Source organism: Podarcis melisellensis (assembly GCF_964234715.1).
Source record: "Podarcis melisellensis genome assembly, chromosome: 3".
Classification (NCBI taxonomy): domain Eukaryota; kingdom Metazoa; phylum Chordata; class Lepidosauria; order Squamata; family Lacertidae; genus Podarcis; species Podarcis melisellensis.
Genome location: NC_138530.1, coordinates 48732642 through 48747742, shown reverse-complemented (window position 1 = coordinate 48747742; position 15101 = coordinate 48732642). Strand labels below are relative to the sequence as shown.

The 15101-nt window shown below is 43.0% G+C and overlaps 1 protein-coding gene across 1 annotated transcript in view; it reads right to left on the bottom strand.

Annotated features, from left to right (window-relative positions):
• The window catches only part of DYNLT2 (dynein light chain Tctex-type 2), a 32356-nt gene extending 31562 nt beyond the window's left edge, over positions 1 to 794 (bottom strand). The window contains exon 1 of the mRNA XM_081906981.1: positions 623 to 794. The gene's annotated coding sequence lies outside the window, so the exon portion shown is untranslated. The remainder of the gene's footprint in view (positions 1 to 622) is intronic.
• Between the last annotated feature and the right edge of the window lie 14307 nt (positions 795 to 15101).

The window sequence follows — 15101 nt, the reverse complement described above, 5'->3', positions numbered from 1 at the left end:
GTCCAGTCGCAGACGACTCTGGGGTTGCGGCGCTCATCTCGCTTTATTGGCCGAGAGAGCTGGCATACAGCTTCCGGGTCATGTGGCCAGCATGACTAAGCCGCTTCTGGCAAACCAGAGCAGTGCATGGAAACGCTGTTTACCTTCCTGCCGGAGCGGTACCTATTTATCTACTTGCACTTTGACATGCTTTCAAACTGCTAGGTTGGCAGGAGCAGGGACTGAGCAATGGGAGCTCACCCCATCGTGAGGATTTGAACCGCCGACCTTCTGATCAGCAAGTCCTAGGCTCTGTGGTTTAACCCACAGCGCCACCCGCATCCCTTGCTTCCTACAGTGGGCTAATAGATGCCCATGGGGAGCCTGCAAGCAAGGCATGACCACAATAACCCTCTATCACTGCGGATCTCCAGGAACTAGTACAGCCAGGGTAGCTGGTACACACTGACAGCTTTACCCTCCATGAACTTGTCTAATCTACTTTCCAAGCCTTCCAAAGCTGAGTACACACCTCATTTACTCTACATCCAGTGTTAGCCACAATCCACATCTATCCTGTGTAAAATACTACATTCCCCTCTAAAAAATAGCTTCAGTGGAACTGAGAAAAAGAACGGCCTACCTGTGTTTTACAGCTGGTAACGTATGCACAATCCAAGTTGGTGACCATCCTCACACCTTGTGGCAGTGAATGTCATAGTTCTGTATGAATGAATGATTTTTGCCTGTCCTGGATTCCCCCACCCACATTCATCTTCATTGGATTGCCACACGTCAGTTTTAGAAAGATAGGATAACTTCTTTTTATTGGATAGAGAAGTTTCAGCAGTGGCGTGCAGTGAAATTTTTCATAGGGGGACAGTTCGGGCCAGAGGCGTCAACTTGCGAGGGGGGTGGGGTGATGTCATGCATGTGACATTGTGATGTCCTGATGTCACGCACATGGACATTGTGCCTTCCTAAGCTGGTCAGAAGCTTCCCAAGCTTTGTGAAGGAGGTTCCAGGACTCTGACAGGATGCTGGAGCCCTCCTGTCTCCTTCCGAAAGCCAGGTGGGCTTTGGGAAGCTGACAGGATGGTTCTTGGACCCATCAGAGCCTCGCACCTCCCTCCCTAAGCCGGGCATAAGCTTCGCTGGCTCCCCATACGTAGAATGCTCTCCTCAGAGAGGCTCGCCTGGCACCTTCATTACATATCTTTAGGTGCCAGGACAAAGCATTCCTCTTCTCCCTGGCCTTTGGCTAAATAAACAATCGATGGCCTTGGGGGTTATTGTTATGTTTACTATATTTTGTGTTTTTATATTGTAAACTGCCCTGTGATCCTCAGATAAAGGGTGGTATGGAAATTTAATAAATAATAATAATTAATGTATTAACTATGCTAATGCTTTAATGCAATGACATCAAGAGAAAAGGGTTGTGTGTTCTTGAAAATGTTGAAAACTGGCAGATCAGGCCAGCTCTTCTCCTTCTAAAATAATAAATGCATCAAGCATGTGAGTAGCATTTGTAATGTGCGTCCTCTGAGGGGATTTCTCTCTTAAGTATACTATAAATGGAAGCTTGTTATGAACGTAAATATTAATTATACATTGAGAACCAGGAACTGTTTTTACTAGGAGCTTGTTAGCTTGTTAATTATCATAATTATCATACAAGAGAAAGGGGAAGAAAGCAAAAGCAAGAGACTGTGATTAGCGTTGGTAATTTGCCTTGTCTTTTCTCCTTGGTTGCCGTTTTCATTCGGGGGAAATTAATTCGGTGGAATCATCACTGGCTTCTTTATGTCCCCACACACATCTGCATCAGGCAGCTTTGTTCCAGCCAAAGGCAGGCTGAATGCAGACTTGGCGCCTTCCCCATCTTTCTGCATTGTGCCATGTTTTGCGTCTGATGGGCAGTGGCAAGCTGGGTGCCTTTCATCTCTCAAAAACGAGAAGAAAATAAAGGAAGGCCCTTTTGCTGTCGGCTGCCATTTGCACAAGTAGTGCAACGCACGAGCCTCGCTTGGTGGTGGTTGCAAAATAGCAAAATGTCCCCCCACCCCCTCCAGGGTGCCATGGAGGGCGGTGCAAATCTCTTTCTGGCAGCTTGCACATTATTCACTGTGGGGAAAATCACAGTTTTCCAGTACTCCAAACTGTTATGGGGGGCGGGGCTGGAGTGTGATTTCTTCAGGTAGGATGTGCAAGCTGCAGGAAGGAGGAAATCAGCACTCTCACCAAAATACCCCCTTAATGTTTGATGCCTTACTCAGTCTGCATGCATGTTGTGAGAAGAATTCAATGTTGTGCTAAGGCATGTATTGTGCCAGGACAAGCATTTAGGCTTGCCAGGTGGAATAATGTCCACTTCTCCCCCCCTTCAGAGCCGATTATTGGACTGGGGGGGCATAAGAGGAGGAGAAGGGGATAGTCCCACTGTGCGAGCAGAAGTCCTTGTGCAGGCCTTACTCAGACGGGACTCTAGTTGAATCCCATCCTATAGCTTCCAAACACATTTGAAGCAAATTCTGGGGCCTGTGGTTTGTCAAAGCCTGCTGGGAAATGTATCTTTATGAGGAGTAAACTACAATGCCCAGAATTCTCTGAGGTGCGGGGGTGGGGGGAATGCACTTCAAATGTGCTTTAAAGGTACAGACAGCCTTAGTGTGCCATCTTTAGCGGGAAATCTTCAGCTAGAAGATGACTGTTAAATGGTGCTCGTGACAACATTGATGACAAGAAACAAGAGGCCTCCTCCATGCCTGCTTTGTTGTTCTGTCTGCCAAATTATTTGTCATGTTGTTGTAAGCCAAAATGGCATATCTCCTGAATCTATGCCAATAAAACTCAAAAAAATGAGGAGTTAGGAGTCCAACATTGTTTATTGCAAAGCAATGGGTTACAATTGAATCATTCTGCAAAACTGCAACGCCACCTGATGGTTCAAGCAGTGGTATTTATAAAGTTTCAAACAAAGCATTTCAATTTTCACCAATCATATACATCATTACCACATTTCATGTTTAATACACATGCTGGCAATTTATGCTGATTCAGTTCTGATTCCCACCGTTCTGTTACATTGTGTTAGTATGCATGTTGGGAACCTGTGTTACATGTAGCCATTTGCACCATGTAGCAAATTATGTTCTAGCTTTCAGCTGTATCTTTGTGATTCACATATTAGCTGTATTCCTGCCCCAACGGAGGCGGCAACTTGCAAAATCATCAGTTTCATAAAGCAACAGGTTACCATAACTTCTCTATTAGAAGCGCACTCAAGGATTTCCAGGAGCACACATTTTCACATTTATTGTGGCCCTTTGGACCACCACCATAATGTCGCATGTCCAAAGATAGTCAGGGTTCAGGCCAAGCTCACATCCAGAGGCCAATTGCAGGCTTCCAAGCATATCTGTCTGGCCCTCAAGACTGTCCTTCTTGTTGGTCCTGCTCCATAACTTCCTTGAGAGTTTTGGCCCAGCTGGAATGTGTCCTCGAACTATGGGAATGCCTCTTGCTCGCCTTGTGGGAGAAACAGAGTGTGCCTGTGTGCAGAAATCACTTGACACTAGCCTACTGTTCAAAGGTAAGAGTCGTGTCTGTTGCTCTGTCCAATTTTACCTCTCCCGCCCCCGACATGTGTCGCACACCCCTCCCCAAAGGTTGCCCACAAGAATATGTGGCTCCTGGACTGAAAAAGAAGATCCGTTGCTGGTTTAAGCCTCAGTTCTGTATTTCTTGCTTTATAAAAAACAGTTAATGCCAAAACAGAAAGCCCACTGCTACAAACTCCTCCTTTAACCAGAGTAAGTACCACCATTCCTGCCAGGTGAGATTGCATGACTGATTTTAAAGAGGAAAGATACAGTATACTCTTATTTCTTTTTTAAATAAAATATCTATATCTATCTATCTCCATAATTGCATCTTCAAGTTGAACACTGAAGGGCAAGGATTATCCAAATAAACCCCAATGAGTTATTAGACTTCCTTCTAGGAGCTTTTCTGTCAGTAGAGCATGAGACTCTTGATCTCAGGGTTGTGGGTTGGAGCCATACACTGGCAAAACATTCCTGGATTGTAGGGGATTGGTCTAGATGACCCATGTGGTCCCTTCCAACTCTACAATTCTAAGCTTTTCAGGCCCTGTCTCTACATCTTCTTCACCACTGAAGTGAGCAATCTGTGATGGCTCTAACATAAAACATAACCACAATAACTACAAACACAGGTTGACAGTTCATGGGATTCTAGGTAAACTGCTGATCAAAGAACAAGCAATTGGGATCCCAGTTGTAGGGCAAAGCCACCTGACACAATATCTATAAGGAGGCAGTTGTTGTTTAGTCGTGTCCGACTCTTCGTGACCCGGGCACGCCAGGCTCACCTGTCTTCCACTGCCTCCCGCAGTTTGGTCAAACTCAAGCTGGTAGCTTCAAGAACACTATCCAACCATCTTGTCCTCTGTCATCCCCTTCTCCTTGTGCCCTCCATCTTTCTCAACATCAGGGTCTTTTCCAGGGAGTCTTCTCTTCTCATGAGGTGGCCAAAGTATTGGAGCCTCAGCTTCAGGATCTGTCCTTCTAGTGAGCACTCAGGGCTGATTTCCTTCAGAATGGAGAGGTTTGATCTTCTTGCAGTCCATGGGACTCTCAAGAGTCTCCTCCAGCACCATAATTCAAAAGCATCAATTTGTCGGCAATCAGCCTTCTTTATGGTCCAGCTCTCACTTCCATACATCACTACTAGGAAAACCATAGCTTTAACTATACGGACCTTTGTCAGCAAGGTGATGTCTCTGCTTTTTAAGATGTGGTATGGAGGAATACAATGGAATAAAATGAGGCCTGGCTCTGACCAGCAGTAGCAACAGAAGGATTAACCCCCCCCAAATTCAGTGAGCCCTGCAATTTGCTTCATAGCCAAGTAGTTGCAGATGATTCAGTTGTGTGGACAGAATTAATTAATTAATTAATTAGTAAATCTCTATCCTTCCCTTCCTTGCCAAAGGTGCTTCTTAAAGGGTACATATTGTGAAAAACTTGCACTGTAGAAAATGATGGTTGCAGCAGGCACACATTTTAGTGATAAAATAAATTAGCATCGCCTTGCCTAAAATTATCGTTGCAGGAACGTACTGACATTTGGATTACGTAATACTCCTGATCAGGCAGAACGTCGAACTGTTCCGTGTGAATCAAACCCCTGCACATTCTGGCAGCCTAGGAGTTTCACCTAGGGGTCTTTTATTGCAATTTTTTAATCTTAGAAAATCCACTTCCCCTGTGGCCTATACTGGTGGGAAAGATGTAGAAAGGAATAACAGTGAATTGTTTTGCTGTTTATCATGCGTTCTTCTATTTCTCTCCGATGGGTACACTGCAAAAACAAAACAAAACCAACAAGCCCTTTGAAAACTGTGCCATGCAAGCAGCAGTCTGACATCTGGAAGATGCGCCCGTCTTTAAAGTAAAGTGGCTCTGCTATAATTAATCATGTTTGATAATTAACGGGGACGTAATTAGATATAATCACCCTGACAACAATGCGCACCTATTTCAACAGACAAGTATTAGGCTTGTCATCCACCTGTGTCTGATCAAAGGGAACAACGGGAGAGTGAGCTATTACTGCGTACATGGTAACAGAGCTGTGGCAGCTCTCCTATTGAGGATCTGGTAATTGATACAGCCAAGCATGGCAGAAAATAATTAATTCATGATATATATAGTTTTTTGTTTTCAAAAAACCCTCAACAAAAACAGCCCTGCCCTTGCCATCTTGAGCTCAGCTTTCAGAAACTGACCTGTTTGAATGTAACCATTATAATGGAACAACAGGAAATAGCTTTGAGGGGGTGGGGTGGGGGGCACACATTTGTTTTTCCGTTATAGGTGGAACCAGCTTAAGTACTTTTAGGATACCGCTAGCAATGCTGCGCCACATGCCCTCGATTAAGGGGTAGGCGGGTGGAGAAGCAGGGCCATTGCTGTAGCATTTAAGACTGACTCTTATTTGAAGACTAAATAAAGATCTGACTATGTAGATCATGGGTAGGCAAACTAAGGCCCAGGAGCCGGATCCAGCCCAATCACCTTCTAAATCCGGCCCATGGATGGTCTGGGAATCAACGTGTTTTTACTTGAGTAGAACATGTGCTTTTATTTAAAATGCATCTCTGGGTTATTTGTGGGGCATAGGAACTCATTCATATATTTTTTTCAAAATATAGTCCGGCCCTCCACAAGGTCTGAGGGACAGTGGATGAGCCCCCTGCTGAAAAAGTTTGCTGACCCCTGATGAAGATTTTCCACAAAGCTTGATGTCACTCAGGCTCTGTCAACAGCAGAAAGGAGAGTGTTTCTGAGCTTGTGCAAAAAAGTGTACTTACCACAGCAGCAGCATCCTAATGGTTAACATTCTAACTGTAAGAGCTGTTGTCCAGCAGTGGAACAGACTGTCTCAGGATGTGGTGAGGTCTCCTTTAAGCAGAGGCTGGATGGGAACATCTCTCAGGGGGATTGCATCCTGTATTGAAGTTCTAGCATTGAGAAGCAGGTTGGACCAGGTGACACTCAGATTTCCTTCTAGCTCTTACCTGGACTTAGTTATTGCCCAAGAAGCCAGAGGGCAGCCCCAGAAATATTGCTTTTATTTTATTTTATTATTTTGCCGCCCACCACAAAATGTGGTGCATGTGAGTTGAGTGTTAAGCTGGACAACAGATGAAGCAGTTGAATGCCTCCTTCAGCACATATTAGACTTGGATCTTCTTAACGCTGCCAGCATTATCCATTTGTATCAGCTTATATGCCTTTAATAATCATGTGCTCAGTAAACTTTAGAAGCATGTATTGCATACAGTGGTACCTTGGTGCTCAAACGCCTTGGTACTCAAACAACTTGGAACTCAAACACTACAAACCCAGAAGTAAGTGTTCTGGTTTGTGAACTTTTTTTGGAAGCTGAACGTGCTCCATTTTGAGTGCCACGCTTCCGTTTTGAGTGCCACACTTCTGTTTTGAGTGTTACGCTGAGGTCTGTCTGTTTTTGCTATTTCTTTTGCGTTTTTGTGGCTTTTTTGGTTTGTTTTTGTGACTGTGTGAAACCCAGTTCAGCTACTGATTGATTGATTGATTGATTGATTGTGTGACTTTAGTACATTGTTTATTGCTTTCATTTTATGGATCAATGGTCTCCTTAGATAGTAAAATTCATGTTAAATTGCTGTTTTAGGGGTTGTTTTGAAAAGTCTGGAATGGATTAATCCATTTTGCCTTACTTTCTATGGGAAAGCCCGCTTTGGTTTTGGAACGCTTTGGTTTTGGAACGGACTTCCGGAATGGATTAAGTTTGAGAACCAAGGTAGCACTGTATATCCATTATGCTCGAAAAGCTTCTGGTTTCTGTTGCTCAGACTACTGTAAAGAGAAGAAGAGCAGGCTATGGGTTTCCCTTTCTGGTTGATAGGCAACCCCTAAAACTGTGTGGTCCAATTTAATAATAATTTTAAAAATTCAATATGCTGCCATAGTTTAATTGTATAACATGATTAATGGTGTAGCATTATGTGAACTGCATGCTATTTACCCACCCTTCTGAATTATTGATTTGGCTAGTCCATCCCCCACATTTTAATTCAGTTCTCTCCCCCCCCCCCATTCAGAACTCAAGCAGTTGTGCTGTACAGTATTGGCTAGTAGGTGATGCACAAACAGATTGTCCAAGGGGCTTAATTTGGGATGGGAATCTTTTAATTCTGTCTGCCTGATTTTCACTCCTTGACCAAGTCACACTTCCAAGGCTCATTTTTCCCTTCAAAAGCAAGGCAAGCACTACTGTAGATTACCCTCATGGTCTCTTCCAACTCTACAGTTCTATGATTCTGCTATTAGGGCACTTAATCATTTCCACATTTACATGTTTCATAAGACTAGAAATGGAGGAGGGAAATGAAACTACATTATAGCCAGGTCATTATTATTTTTATCATTTATATTATCTATCTACCTATCTATATCATTTTTATCTATATCTATCTATCATCTATCTATATCTATCTATCATCTATCTATCTATCTATCATCTATCTATCTATCATCTATCTATCTATCTATCATCTATCTATCTATCTATCTATCTATCTATCTATCATCATCTATCTATCATCTATATCTATCATCTATCTATCTATCATCCATCTATCATCTATCTATCTATCTATCATCTATCTATCTATCTATCTATCTATCTATCTATCTATCTATCTATCTATCTATATCTATCATCTATCTATCATCTATCTCTATCTATCTATCTATCTATCTATCTATCTATCTATCTATCTATCTAATCTATCTATCTATATCTATCTATCATCTATCTATCTATCATCTATATCTATCTATCTATCATCTCCTGGGCTGGGCACATATGTTTGAAATGTGCTACACAAAGGCGGCTGTTCCTGACTGAATTAAAAATACTTCTCTGAGACTCCTTCCCATTCTCTCTCTCCCTCTCGCTTTCTTTTCCAGAATGTGAAACGCACGGTGGGGTGTATGTGTAAATATGGACAGATGGCGACACTCAGTTCCAGCTCAGGCAGATTAGTAAGAGAACTTAGTGTTCAAGGGACCAATTACCACTCTGTCCCCTAAGGGAAGAGCATATCAGATGTTTACTGGGGGGTTAATAATAAATGAACTGCAAAAAAAAAAAGAAAGAAAAAGAAAGAAAAAGAAATTGCTCTCCAAACTCCTTATTTGGTGTATTCATGTCAGCAGGTTGTAATTAGCTAATTAAATGCCTGGACTGACAGAATGGCCCCTATGGGGGTTGCGGCATTCAAGGCTGCTCCTGAAATATAGGCAGGAAACATCTTGGAATATGTGGTCAGGAGAGCAGTGAACACCTACCATTTAATGGGATGCTTTTTCCTGTAAAGGTTACTGGGAGACCTGGGAGGAGAACTTGGACAAAGCCTGTGTCTGCAGAACTAACAGCCAGTTAAGCCAAAGACAAGAGACGATGGAGCGGGGGGGGGGGGCAGGGAGGGCAGGGTAGGGGGAGTGTCCGTAGAGGAAATGGCAACTTCCCAGCAAGTGCTGAAAAAATCCCGAGGAATTTAAAAGTGAGCACATTGTAGGAAGCTCATCAACAAAACTGTCCTTAGACAACACTTCAAAGGGCACATAAGCAACTTGAAAGGGCAAGTAAGCAGAGAAGAGATGGTCCACGCTTACGAAAGGAGGCTTGCCTGGCCAGAGGTTCATCCCAAAGTTCATAAATAATATAAACCTCCTCAAAAGGAACATTAAATGTTTCCCATTTGCTTGCTGAAGCAACAGGAAATGAGAGCTGGTGACAACCCAAACCGTGTCAGTTTTATGATTAGCTTGTGCCACCACCTTTGTTTTAAGTGTTTGGATTTCTTTTATGGAACTTCCTGCTTCCTTAGGGGGAGCACTTTAGAGTAAAGACTTCAAAGATTCCCATGTGCGCTGGTTCACAATCCTGAAATGTGGACTTTGGGGAGCTGGAATGTCCACTAAACAAATGGAAGCCGAGCTTTGCATACAGTGATCTGGTTCGTGCATAACACTAAGCCGTGGTTTGTTTAACCTGAGGGTTTGCTTAACAAGCCACAATTAGCGATGAATTGTCTCACAAACAACCGCTCTTTTTTTCTTTTCTTTACCAGCTGCACTTATGCCTTTGTGACCTGGTGAGCATCTGGGCTAGGGTGGCCAAACAAATCATAGTTAAGGAAGGCTATCAAGTCTATAAGCTTATAAGTTTATAAGGAAGGCAGCCCTGTTTAGGGAAGCTTTTAATAGCTGATGAATTATTGTATTTTAATGTTTTGCTGAAAGCTGCCCAGAGTGGCTGGGGAAGCCCAGCCAGATGGGCGGGGTATAAATAATAAATTATTATTATTATTATTATTATTATTATTATTATTATTATTATTATTATTATTATTAGCAACAAGCTATGGCTTCAGATCATGGTTTGTTGGCAGCAAACAAACCATACTTCAGTTGTTGGGCAGAATGTGTATATAACACTAAGCCATAGTTTAGTATAACCATAGTTTGCTAAACTATGGTTTAATATTATGTGCAAACTAGGCCAGTGAACATCCTTTGTCATGTGCCCAAGTCTTGTCCTGTAAGTGTGGACTTACACTTTATTGTACCAATATTGAGCAACTCTCTGACTCCCATGTAATGATGATGACAGAGTGGTTTATCAACCTGCCTTCAAACCTGCTACTTCAGTGCCTGGTGAAGCAGCAGAGGACTAACTACCCTATAGACCAGAGCTTTCCAAACTGTGTGTCCACATTAGTGTGTCAGCTGCAGTGTATAAGTGTGTCACACGAATGCTCCCTGTGCTCCTCCTGGGGCTGGAAAGGCATTAGTTTAACGTCCGGTTTGCTAGTAAAAGTGAATTACTGTGTCGCGAAATGATGCACGTCTAAAAAGTGTGTCACCAACATGAAAAGTTTGGAAAGCTCTGCTATAAACTTTTGATTTATTATCATACATTTATGTAATGCATTTCTTCCATAATGGAATAGTGACGTAAAGCTGGTTCCCAGGCAATCCCCCATTCAGCCACTGATGAGGCCCAGATCTCCTTAGCATCAACAAGGTGTTTTGTTTTTTTAAATAGATTTTTATTGAATTTTTCCATAATATCTCTATTCATACCATTTTCCATATCACATCACATATTTTAGCTTAGCATCAACAAGGTGTTAAGCTTATGTGTATTCAGACCATAATTCTTTTCTAAGACTCTCTTCTAAGCAAAATGGTAATTGTAGTTTCCGGTGGGGAGAAGGAGGAATCTCTAATAGCAAAATCTCCTCACCAAACTATAATTCCCATGATTCTTTGGGGGGAAAGCCATAACAGTTACAGTGATATAATTCTTGTCTGCATATAATGCAGGTTTTAGCCTGCCTAAGGGCCCTGTTCTTTCTCAAAACCCTCTCATTGTGTCATGGTCCTTCAAATCCAGAGGAGGTTCACAGAATCATGGAATTTCAGAGATGGAAGAGACTACAAGGGCCATTTTGTCCAACCCCCTGTAATGCAGAAGTCATTTTGCCGAACATGTGGCTCAAACCCACAACCCTGAAATTGAGAGTCTCATGCTCTACCAGCTGAGTTTTGTTGCATCATTGTTTGGCTTGAATGCAAATTACTGTTTTCTTATTATTGGAGTGAAATAGGGGCTGGTCATGACGCATCAAGCTCAGCAAAATTTCAGCACCCTGGTGTTGATGCAAGACCTAAGCATACTTTCAAATCTTAATGAGGGCTGGGCTAACCATCTGGGGGACTACAGGCTTGAATGTCTGCTTTTGGCTGCACTGTGTTGGCACTCCGTGACAACCTCACTTCTCTGAATACTGGCTCTTACATTGCCGAAACATGCAGATGTACAAACAATCCCTTTTAGGGTTGGGGTGGTACACATTGGGGGGATCCCAAAAAGAGCACAGTGTGCTCAGTGGCCACTGAATGTTGACGGGCTGTTGGTGGCATTGAAAACTGGAAGGACAGAGGTTGGAATGGAGCAGCTGGAATTCCGAACAGAGAGCATGCCTACTACCCACAGGTATCTTAAAACGTTTTCTGAAATACTGCATTTTGATGCAGTTTTCCCATGCTAGCTTCACTCAGGTTGTGAACTGCAGGTTTACTCAATATGCTGTGAATCCCCAGTGTGTACAATTGAATCATTTGCCTGTCCTCCTGGGAATTCTCCTATGTGTCTGATGCCAGCAGCATGTGTTTGTGTTGCAGAGGAGCATTCCACTTCCTACCTGCCTGCTGCCTGCCACTTTTGCCTTCTAATTGTGTTGACTCAAAACTAAAGCTGCAGTCCTAACCTTGTCTACTCAGAAGTAAGTCCCATTGAATCAAATGTTGCTGAATCCCTAGCAAGTGGGTTAGGACTGCAGTTCTGAGTCTTGTTCATTTCACCAACATACTGTTATGAGTTAGTGAGTGCTAGACACCTGAAATTCCTGGGTCTAATAGGTGTTATAATTTAATCAATGACTGGTGTGTTGAAAACAGCAAATAGCCAGACTCATCTATATCATTCCGGAGCCATGTGTGGTAAGCTGTGTGCTAGACAATGCTAATTCTATGGAAGCAGCATGTGTTAAAGGCTGGGGATGGGCCATTTGTTGTTGTTGTTGTTTAGTCGTTTAGTCGTGTCCGACTCTTCGTGACCCCATGGACCAGAGAACGCCAGGCACCTCTGTCCTCTACTGCCTCCCGCAGTTTGGTCAAACTCATGCTGGTAGCCTCGAAAACACTATCCAACCATCTCGTCCTCTGTCGCCCCCTTCTCCTTGTGCCCTCCATCTTTCCCAACATCAGGGTCTTCTCCAGGGAGTCTTCTCTTCTCATGAGGTGGCCAAAGTACTGGAGCCTCAGCTTCACAATCTGTCCTTCCAGTGAGCACTCAGGGTTGATTTCCTTCAGTATGGAGAGGTTTGATCTTCTTGCAGTCCATGGGACTCTCAAGAGTCTCCTCCAGCACCATAATTCAAAAGCATCAATTCTTCGGCGATCAGCCTTCTTTATGGTCCAGCTCTCACTTCCATACATCACTACTGGGAAAACCATAGCTTTAACTATACGAACCTTTGTTGGCAAGGTGATGTCTCTACTTCTCAAGATGCTGTCTAGGCCTGTCATTGCCCTTCTCCCAAGAAGCAGGCGTCTTTTAATTTCGTGGCTGCTGTCACCATCTGCAGTGATCATTGAGCCCAAGAAAGTAAAATCTCTCACTACCTCCATTTCTTCCCCTTCTATTTGCCAGGAGGTGATGGGACCAGTGGCCATGATCTTCGTTTTTTTGATGTTGAGCTTCAGACCATATTTTGCGCTCTCCTCTTTCACCCTCATTAAAAGGTTCTTTAATTCCTCCTCACTTTCTGCCATCAAGGTTGTGTCATCTGCATATCTGAGGTTGTTGATATTTCTTCCGGCAATCTTAATTCCGGCTAGGGATTCATCCAGCCCAGCCTTTCGCATGATGAATTCTGCATATAAGTTAAATAAGCAGGGAGACAAAATACAGCCTTGTCGTACTCCTTTCCCAATTTTGAACCAATCAGTTGTTCCATATCCAGTTCTAACTGTAGCTTCTTGTCCCACATAGAGATTTCTCAGGAGACAGATGAGGTGATCTGGCACTCCCATTTCTTTAAGAACTTGCCATAGTTTGCCGTGGTCGACACAGTCAAAGGCTTTTGCATAGTCAATGAAGCAGAAGTAGATGTCTTTCTGGAACTCTCTAGCTTTCTCCATAATCCAGCGCATGTTTGCAATTTGGTCTCTGGTTCCTCTGCCTCTTCTAAATCCAGCTTGCACTTCTGGGAGTTCTCGGTCCACATACTGCTTGAGCCTTCCTTGTAGAATTTTAAGCATAACCTTGCTAGCGTGTGAAATGAGTGCAATTGTACGGTAGTTGGAGCATTCTTTGGCACTGCCCTTCTTTGGGATTGGGATGTAGACTGATCTTCTCCAATCTTCTGGCCACTGCTGAGTTTTCCAAACTTGCTGGCATATTGAGTGTAGCACCTTAACAGCATCATCTTTTAAAATTTTAAATAGTTCAGCTGGAATACCGTCACTTCCACTGGCCTTGTTATTTGCAGTGCTTTCTAAGGCCCATTTGACTTCACTCTCCAGGATGTCTGGCTCAAGGTCAGCAACCACACTACCTGGGGTATACAGGACATCCATTTCTTTCTGGTATAATTCCTCTGTGTATTCTTGCCACCTCTTCTTGATGTCTTCTGCTTCTGTTAGGTCCTTTCCACTTTTGTCCTTTATTATGGAAATCTTTGTACAAAATGTTCCTTTCATATCTCCAATTTTCTTGAACAGATCTCTGGTTCTTCCCATTCTATTGCTTTCCTCTATTTCTTTGCATTGCTCGTTTAAGAAGGTCTTCTTGTCTCTCCTTGCTATTCTTTGGAAATCTGCATTCAATTTCCTGTATCTTTCACCATCTCCCTCACATTTTGCTTGCCTTCTCTCCCCCGCTATTTGTAAGGCCTCATTGGACAGCCACTTTGCTTTCTTGCATTTCCTTTTCATTGGGATGGTTTTCGTTGCTGCCTCCTGTATAATGTTACGAGCCTCCATCCATAGTTCTTCAGGCACTCTGTCCACCAAATCTAAATCCTTAAACCTGTTCCTCACTTCCACTGTGTATTCATAAGGGATTTGACTTAGATTGTATCTTACCGGCCCAGTGATTTTTCCTACTTTCTTCAGTTTAAGCTTGAATTTTGCTATAAGAAGCTGATGATCTGAGCCACAGTCAGCTCCAGGTCTTGTTTTTGCTGACTGTATAGAGCTTCTCCATCTTTGGCTGCAGAGAATATAATCAATCTGATTTCGATGCTGCCCATCTGGTGATGTCCATGTGTAGAGTCGTCTCTTGTGTTGTTGGAAAAGCGTGTTTGTGATGACCAGCTTGTTCTCTTGACAGAACTCTATTAGCCTTTGCCCTGCTTCGTTTTGATCTCCAAGGCCAAACTTGCCAGTTGTTCCTTTTATCTCTTGACTCCCTACTTTAGCATTCCAATCCCCTATGATGAGAAGAACATCCTTCTTTGGTGTCACTTCTATAAGGTGTTGTAAGTCTTCATAGAATTGGTCAATTTCAGTTTCTTCAGCACCAGTAGTTGGTGCATAAACTTGGATTACTGTGATGTTAAAAGGTCTGCCTTGGATTCGTATCGAGATCATTCTATCATTTTTGAGATTGCATCCCAGTACAGCCTTCGCCACTCTTTTGTTGACTATGAGGGCCACTCCATTTCTTTTACGGGTTTCTTGCCCACAGTAGTAGATATGATGGTCATCCGAACTGAATTCACCCATTCCCGTCCATTTTAGTTCACTGATGCCCAGGATGTCAATATTTATTCTTGCCATCTCATTTTTGACCACCTCCAACTTACCCAGGTTCATGGTTCTTACATTCCAGGTTCCTATGCAATATTTTTCTTTACAGCATTGGACTTTCCTTTCGCTTCCAGGCATATCCGCAACTGAGCGTCCTTT